The 10,000-nt window shown below is 34.0% G+C and overlaps 1 long non-coding RNA gene across 4 annotated transcripts in view; it reads right to left on the bottom strand.

Moving 5' to 3' along the window:
- The window catches only part of LOC136826221 (uncharacterized), a 516,569-nt gene that overhangs the window by 127,707 nt on the left and 378,862 nt on the right, over positions 1–10,000 (bottom strand). The gene's annotated exons all lie outside the window — the stretch shown is intronic.

The raw sequence follows: 10,000 nt of genomic DNA, 5'->3' as shown, positions 1-10,000 counted from the left end.
TTCCTGCATATGGGTGAGATGTTATTTCCATCTATTGTTCTTTGGACGTATCTGGTTCTTAGGGCTGATCTTGTGCCGCTGTTAGCATTCCTTGTGTTTCCTTCTTGAGTTCTCCCCTCTGTAGCCACTGCCATGCTTCATCGCTGGCCAGTTCTTTAGCCTGGCTCATGTACTGTCCGTGCGTTGTTTTGTTATTATTATTATTATTATTATTATTATTATTATTATTATTATTATTATTATTATTATTATTATTTTGTGGAGGTTTCATCGCAACTTCCACAGAAGTTATTGGGACTAAATTGTTGGCGTGGAATTCTTCCATTTTCGTGATATTCGTATTGTTTCTACTTTACAAATAATTCAGTGTATGTAATTCATCCACATAATGAACCAGTCTATAGTTCATTTGTTAGATCTGCATCTATTCAGGGCGGGAATACAAAAAGACCATCCGTTATGTTTTACCTCAGGTTTCGACACTATAACTATAGTTCTATTTGCAGCAAGTCTGGAGCGGTCACTAGAAGTAAAATTCAAATGAAAAGCAATGATACCTCATTTCCCTCAATTGTTAGAGGTGTAATGGTCAACGCCATTGTTTTATTTCAGTTAATGTAACCCACTACTATTTTTCTTTGTTTTTTTTTATTTATATCATACCCTAAACAGAGCTCGTATAGCCTACTCGCTGCAAATAAAAGGTAATGGTAGGAGTCATGATTCTGAGGGCAAGCTATTATTTACCTACTTAACGTCAATCAAATGTAACACGATTTATATTGATATGCATGGAAATGAAAATATACTGGAATCAATTTGAATGAGGAACACATTGTTATAATTATTGTATTTTAATAATTGTTTTAGATATACAAATAAAACGTCTAACACTATACATAATTTATTTACAAAATGTCTTCATAGTTACTCTCGAGGAAGAGCTCGAGATTGTCTAACAACAGCTCCTACCCACACTTCTGGGGTGGTCAAGTAGCTATTATTACCCACTATAGAAATAATTACCTATTCACGCTATAGTAAATCTTGCCACGGGTCTTCTCGCTTGTATACAAAGTGGCCAGCTGTAGCACAAATGCAGTCTTGCAACCACAGGAACAATTCCATATCCTGCTGGCCATTATCGAATTTGTTGAAGCCTGGACTGTAAGCATATCCATACACCGCTTACCTGGTGGATGAAGCCTGGACTGTAACATAACCATTCACCGCTTACCTGGTGGATGGGAGGAGCCTCATGACGTCATATTACCTTTACGTAACGAATTTTTCTAGGATCCTTGTCTGTGATTTTCTCGGTTCCGGCATCGGCGACTTCATTTTACTCTATAAATATCAAAACTATCGAGCTTAGGTACTACATAACACTTGTAAAAATTAGGTAGGGTTATAAATTATACACTTGCAAGCTTTCACCTTTATCCGATACTTTGATAAAAATGTATTGCCGAAAAACCGTGTTTCCTCGGCTCTGAATCCCTTAGCAGTTCCATAGTTACACACCCAGTCTTCCTCAACACCTCTGTATCTCTCGTGAGTCTAAGTCGAAGCTGAACCCGGCCCGAATTGTCACTCGGTCTGTGCCTTCAGCACCTTATGGCAATCACTCCTCCCAAGCCTTTGTACTTGTCATTTACATTTTTGTATATAATTTTTTTAACTTAATTTTCAGTCCGAGTTTGTTATTTTAACTTCTGTCTTCTCTTTTTATAGCTTGCAAATTGGAATTTTACGGCTTGAAACGTCTCAGCAATAATAAAGTACTTTGAAAAGGAATAAAGGACTGATCCTTCACCCCCTTGACCTACTGATGTCTAACAGTTGATAAAATCCCTTTCAATCCTCACTATATATATATATATATATATATATATATATATATATATATATATATATATATATATATATACATATATATATATACACATATATATATACATATATATATACATATATATATATATATATATATATATATATATATATATATATATATATATATATGATTATTATCACTTTTGTACGTGATTCATTTATCACACATTACAGGTGAAAAATAAGAAACAGGGTGTAGGTCCTGACCGGTTTCGACTTTATTTCCAAGCCATTGACGAAGGACTGATACAGAGTGTGAGAAGTCACAAATATATATACTACAAGAACAATACTGACAGAACATACACAACCGTTAGGAGGCTCCATATCCCCACTCAGGCCGGTGTCGAGGTAGGGTGGCCTTTAAAACTCATTTGGCTAAAAATCACAACAGACTCTCTGTTTATCAGCAATGTCCCCTGAGAGTCTATTGTGATTTTTAGCCAAATGAGTTTTTAAAGGCCACCCTACCTCGGGACACCGGCCTGAGTGGGGATATGGAGCCTCAACGGTGTGTGTATGTTCGTCAGCATTGTTCTTGTAGTATATATATTTGTGACTTCTCACTCTGTATCAGTCCTTCGTCAATGGCTTGGAAATAAAGTCGAAACCGGTCAGACCTACACCCTTTCTTATTTTTCACCTGTGGTAATGTGTGATATATATATATATATATATATATATATATATATATATATATATATATATATATATATATAATATATATATATATATATATATATATATATATATATATATATATATATATATATATATATATATATAACACATAATGAGCGACAATCGGACTACACTTTCTTTTATCATAGTGAAATAACATCGGGTCGAATAACATCTGGCGAATCAGGTACGTGTGATCCTCTTTAATTAGGTATCATCGAAAATATGAAGGATATTACTGACGTATTTAAAATGCCCGTCCGGAATGGGTTTTCCATTATGTCAAGTTTAAGTCTGATGAACAATTTGTTTTGTAAAATTAATATATATTTTATTTTTCATGGTGGTATCGGATATAATGTTTCTTTTTTTCGAATCGTAAAAATTCAGCCTTTCTTTTGACATACTATTTATTACTTCTTTGATTTCCTTATCTATTCATTTCTCTATTCAGTGACTATTCGTCCCTTCGTAATATTTTGTTAAGGAACTCTTTCCTTGATTACCCCAATATATCACTGCATATGGACTGCCGCAGGTATATAGTTAAGATTTAAGATTTTTACTTGCATTACATTCGACGTATATATATATATATATATATATATATATATATATATATATATATATATATATATATATATATATATATATATATATATATATATATATATATATATATGTAGAATCTACTGGTCACTTTTACCACATATGTAATTCTAAGAGCCACAATGCCCTCTTAACTTCTCGAATTCTTCGCGCTTTTTGGATATGCTTGTAACTACAAAGCCGTAAGATCCAAACGCAAGAAATTGAAGAGACTGTGATGGCCGGTCGCGGGAAACGAACCCGCATCACCATAATCACAAGGAGGTCACGTTGCCGACCTGACCACGAATATTATGTTTATGAAGACATTTTTAAATAACCATTTTCTTAATGCGCACATTTGCACTATTTTACTAGAGTGCCAAGACCACACCAAAACACACATAAACGCACATATATATAAATGTATATATACATGTGTATATAAATGTATTATATATATATATATATATATATATATATATATATATATATATATATATATATATATATATATAATATATATATATATATATATCGAATATCATATTTACAAAGCCTATAACAATTTACCTCAATGCGCTGCTTTCACTAATATTTAAATTTAAATCACAACTTCCATTTTGCGAACTCATCTCCAGTGTTGGAACTCCGCAGATTATACATCCCCCTACATGGGAACCCGTATCTTAGGGGAAATATTCATGGGAGTGGGAAAGAATGCCTTTGAATCCAGCTTATCTTTAAAGGGGTTGAGAGAGAGAGAGAGAGAGAGAGAGAGAGAGAGAGAGAGAGAGAGAGAGAGAGAGAGAGAGAGAGAGAGAGAGAGAGATCGCAAACCCTTGATAATTTCCACTACAACTGGGGAGGCTGGATTACTCATACAGATTGTCATCTGTTCTTGTTTGAGTTCTCCTCCGTGTTTTCTTGCTGTTTATGTATGTATGTATGTATGTTTGTATACGTTCTAAGATGTGGTGGTTACTAGTAACTCGAACAATAGAAGACGGTTGAAGGAGGAAGTACATCTCAGGTGGTTCATAAAATACATTTATTACGACGTTTCAAAACACAAAGGTTTCATTTTCAAGCTATAAAGATAAAAAACAATAAAATTAACATTAAAAGCGATAAAATGCACATACAGGACATAATACATTATATATAGCAAAATTCAAAACTAGTTGTGGCAGGACCAACCATCAAGAGAGGAAGGAAGGACCGAAGTCAGAAGGAACAAACCAGAGACGACAAAAGGCAACAGCTCACGTAAGGTAAAGAGTTGTCGAGGAAGACTGTGTGTTCAATTGGGGAACAAGTTGTTTAATAAACAAGGATTCCTGGATTGTCAGTAGTTTGCCATTCGGTGCCCGTCCCAATATTTCAAAATCTTTGTATTGTATGCTATGTTTGCATTTATAGGCGTGTTGCCTGATGTTGGAAAATTCAGGACTAGCAAGTTTGCTACCAGTTCGATAGTTAACGCCCTTATGGGAATCAATTCTGACCCTCAGTAACCTCTGTGTGGATCCCACGTAGGTCCCTAGATTACATCTAGGGCAATTGAACTTGTACACAACGCATGAGGTCATCAGAGGGTCAAGTTTTATCTTTAAATTTAAACAAACTACCCAAGGTAAGTGGATTTGTCGGGATGGTATTAAATTTAATAGCTGGTATATAATTAGATACGAGTTTTCTAAGTACATCTTAGAACATCATATATTGGATTCGCTCTCCGGATGCTGTCCAGACCTCCTCCACGACGATGTATTCCCGATTTTTATTTGTTCTTCTTTTCATCACAAGGATTCGTCTCCGAGGATATCAAAATATTCACGCCTTCATTTACAGCAAATATGGACCCGCCTTCAAGACTTCCTGTCGATCTTTAGAAAAAAGCCCTTAAGGAACTGAGGAAGGCCGAATGTGATCTAGAATTCTTACAGTACTGTAGCCTCAACCAGATTGTACCTAATTTTGTTAAATTTAAATTGTATAAGTCATCCCTGTATCACACACATTTTTATGAAGAAGCTGCTAAAAAACTATTACAAATGGAAAGTCATTAATAAGCTAACAACTCAAGCCGAGACATTGCAAAAAACTGTTATTCATAATTTGTCATTTGTCGATTGTTTTATTTTTAAATATTTGCTCAATAAAAATATGGAAAGCTTTGTTTCAGAAGTCCGGTTGGTTCACAAGAGGAAACTGTCCAAACTTGGTATCAATATACCTATATTCAATTCCAACAAGAAAACTGTGTTCAATTTCTCTAGTTATAAATTAACCCAAAGGGAAGAATTCCTCTTGTCTTTTGGTTTGGATTTCGGTTTGCCCTGTTACAAACCCAATTACAATCAATTCTATAGTTCGCTTGAAATGATTTTTTCCAGGTTAATCAATCTGAATATTAATTTTGACATTCCAGGATTACGTACAAAATGACAGGTTCTAGCACAAAATACCTTTAACAAACTTACAACCCACTGGGCTCCTTTTTTCTCTAGAAAAGACTTGCACATACTTAAGAAAATAGCTAAGAATGACACCTTAGTTATCACTCGTCCAGACAAAAGTAAGGGCGTTGTCTTACTAAACAAATCAGATTATATTGACAAGGTTGAAAATATTTTAAAAGACAACACTAAATTCAAACTCCTAGGTAAACCAGACTTTGCAACCATTTTTAAAATTGAAGACCGGATCAACAGATTTTTAAAGTGTCTTAAAAATAAGAATATTATAACTGAGGAAAAATACCATTCTCTTTAAAGTACCGGTTCTACTTATGGCATTATGTATGGACTTCCTAAAACACAAAAAGAAGGGCTTCCCATCAGACCTATACTAGCGTCATACGATACCCCGAATTACAGGTTAGCTAAGTTCCTTGTTCCCCTGCTTTCACCCCTGATAGAAAATGAATATAATATAAAAAATTCGCTCCACTTCAAAGAAGCCATACTTAGCCAGGACTCAGACCTCTTTATGGTCAGTTATGATGTTGAGTCCTTGTTTACCAACGTACCTGTGAATGAAACTATTGAAATTATCGTCAAAAAACTCTTTCCTGAAACCGACTCTCTTTTTAATAATTTTAATAAGTCTGATTTTAAGAAACTATTGCAACTGGCAGTGCAGGACACTGCCTTCATTTTTAATAACAATTGTTACTCTCAAATAGATGGTATGGCTATGGGTTCTCCATTAGGGCCCATATTTGCAGGCATTTTTATGTGCTCCCTGGAGGAGCATTTTTTAGACACTTGCCCCTTGAGTTACCATCCGCTGTTCTACAAAAGGTACGTTGACGATACCTTTGCTCTTTTTAAATCCAAGTATGACGCTGAAAGGTTTCTTGATTTTATTAATAGGGTACACCCACATATAAAATTTACTATGGAGTGTGAAAGTGATAATAAACTACCTTTCTTAGATGTTTTAGTCTTACGACAGTATGATCATTTTAACACTTCGGTTTCCAGGAAGAAAACTTTTACAGGATTAGGTTCAAATTTTTATAGTCATTGTTTTTACGGCTTTAAATTAAACTCTTTATTTACATTACTTCATCGTGCCTTCTCATTGACATCTAGTTTGGGAGTTTTTTCACGAGGAAATCCGCTTCTTGCATCAATATTTTACAAGTAATTATTTTCCCACCACACTTTATCACAGGTATGTTTTTAAACTTCTTAACAACGTTTTTATTCCAAAAGTCGCCGTACCTAATGTGCCTAAACTTCCGTTTTATGCAAATGCACCTTTGATCCATGACCAAAATTTCTATGTTGTACTTAGAAAACTCGTATCTAATTATATACCAGCTATTAAATTTAATACCATCCCGACAAATCCACTTACCTTGGGTAGTTTGTTTAAATTTAAAGATAAACTTGACCAACTGATGACCTCATGCGTTGTGTACAAGTTCAATTGCCCTAGATGTAATCTAGGGACCTACGTGGGATCCACACAGAGGTTACTGAGGGTCAGAATTGATTCCCATAAGGGCGTTAGCTATCGAACTGGTAGCAAACTTGCTAGTCCTGAATTTTCCAACATCAGGCAACACGCCTATAAATGCAAACATAGCATACAATACAAAGATTTTGAAATATTGGGACGGGCACCGAATGGCAAACTACTGACAATCCAGGAATCCTTGTTTATTAAACAACTTGTTCCCCAATTGAACACACAGTCTTCCTCGACAACTCTTTACCTTACGTGAGCTGTTGCCTTTTGTCGTCTCTGGTTTGTTCCTTCTGACTTCGGTCCTTCCTTCCTCTCTTGATGGTTGGTCCTGCCACAACTAGTTTTGATTTTGCTATATATAATGTATTATGTCCTGTATGTGCATTTTATCGCTTTTAATGTTAATTTTATTGTTTTTTATCTTTATAGCTTGAAAATGAAACATTTGTGTTTTGAAACGTCGTAATAAATTTATTTTATGGACTACCTGAGATGTACTTCCTCCTTCAACTGTCTTCTATATATATATATATATATATATATATATATATATATATATATATATATATATATATATATATATATATATATATATATATATACATACATCAACAATCAGTGTTCAATTTTGCCACCCGTAAGAAGTATTATTCTTGATATCTATTAGTTTGAAATTTGGCAAAAAAAAAAAAATAAAATAAAATAAAATGGGAAATGGAGAAAACGGCAACCTGGCATTCTTTCAAAATCTTTCTAGATTTACGTTCAGTGCAGTTTCAAGTATTAGGCCTAAAGGGAAATAATATCGATTGTTGGTAACATTGGTTATATAGCTATTTACCTAGCTGCCACGGCTTTGTAAATTTTCGATGAACGAATATAAAAAAATTAATCTTAAAGATTAGTGGACCTATGACCATTGTGTAATAACACTTGTTTCCTTTTGTGGCGAAATGTATAACGTTTTAGTGTGTGATATGTTGACATCTTTTCATATTTTCCTTTCATAAAACCGTGGTTTTATCAAGCAAGGTTAATTTTCCTTAAGACATTTCCTAGTTTATCCATCTGTCTATGTCTTGACGATATGAATGAATACTTCATTCATATGAAGTATTCACATGCAATTCTTAAACATACAGAAAGCACAACATTGCCTTCCAGAAACACAAAAAAACCACGAAACGCATCATAGGTGATCCTCTCCCACAATCCAATAAAAAAACAAAAAATTGGAGGCAGAGCGTAAAAATAGAAGCCAAACCGAGACCAGAAGAGGAGTTTTTTTCTAGAAAAAAAAATATAGACATGAAGAGAGAGATTGTAGGAAATTCCCCTTTTTTTCGTGGGCTGCCATTCTTTTTCAATTCTGCGTTACAGCGCCCCGTTCCTCGGGGAGCCGTTGTAAGGCTCCTTTTTTATTGGAGCAACACGGGAACGACAGCATTGGATTCTTCTCTCCCTTTTGCTGCTGCGCGCGCTCTCTCTATTCTGGCTTCAGAGAAGAAGAAAAGAAGAAGTTTTGACTTTTTCGATTTCCTCCTGGTTAATTTGACTCAACTGCAATTTTCTTTCACCTTCAAATGTATATGTATGTCACTTTCTCTGGTCTTTTAATTCTGGTGGGCGGTTACATTTTCCTCAGACGCTGTATTGAGAGCTTGAATATATTATACAAAATATATATGTACATATGCACACGCACACACACATACATACATACACACACACACACACACACACACACACACACACACACACACATATATATATATATATATATATATATATATATATATATATATATATATATATATATATATATATATATATATATGTGTGTATATAAACACACACACACACACATATATATATATATATATATATATATATATATATATATATATATATATATATATATATATATATATAGTGCATGCTTTATACACAGGGATTCCCAATTAACCTCATCTAATCTACACCATGCGTGAATATTATGAAGTAACGACTAACGAAATAACCGAATTAATCAAATTACCGAAACCTACATAAGAACTGGCAATGAACGAGAGGGGGTGACACAGACAGACAGTCAGACAGATTAGTGGGTAGATTTGTACAGATGAAAGAGAGGGGAACCAGAGTTTATCGACGAACGTTTCAGAAAATAAAGCCAAATGAAATTTCATCTTTTTCAGAGGTTGAGTTTTGTATTTCCCTAACATTTATGAATGAAATGGGTATTAATAGTTTAACAAGGTCAATCTAGCTTTGAATATTTTTACCAGTTAATGATGACGCTGTTGCGTTGACTCGATACATGTAATTATTTTTTCACTCGTTTAATGAAGCTATTATTAATAAGTATTTATTAACTAACATCGTCATGATCGATCGAGATAAAATAGTAATAATAAAAAGATTATTATTATTATTATTATTATTATTATTATTATTATTATTATTATTATTATTATTATTATTATTATTATTTGAAGTGCTTAGACACTCTTTTAGGCATGTTCTGTTAAAAAGAATGGCAGCATCAGTGGAAATGATTACATGTAAGGTCCTTTCAATTCCTCTTACTGTTCTCTTGTCTTGAAGTCTGATATCTGCTAAGAGCTGGGCGATGTAAATAATCTGGATAAGGAGAAAAGCGAGAGTTCTTTAAATACTGTAATCACGCGGATGGAAGTTAAACACGGCGGGATACATCCGTAGAGTTTCTGACTCTCGGCATACAGCCATACACTCTACGGATATTCCAAGCCATGTTTAACATCCATCCGCGTGATAATATTCAGAACTATTGCATTTCTCCTTATCCAGATTACTGTATTTACAGCGG

Source organism: Macrobrachium rosenbergii, chromosome 40, assembly GCF_040412425.1.
Source record: "Macrobrachium rosenbergii isolate ZJJX-2024 chromosome 40, ASM4041242v1, whole genome shotgun sequence".
In the NCBI taxonomy this organism is placed as follows: Eukaryota; Metazoa; Arthropoda; class Malacostraca; order Decapoda; family Palaemonidae; genus Macrobrachium; species Macrobrachium rosenbergii.
The sequence above is the reverse complement of the archived record's forward strand: the minus strand, read 5'-3'. Positions and strand labels throughout refer to the sequence as shown.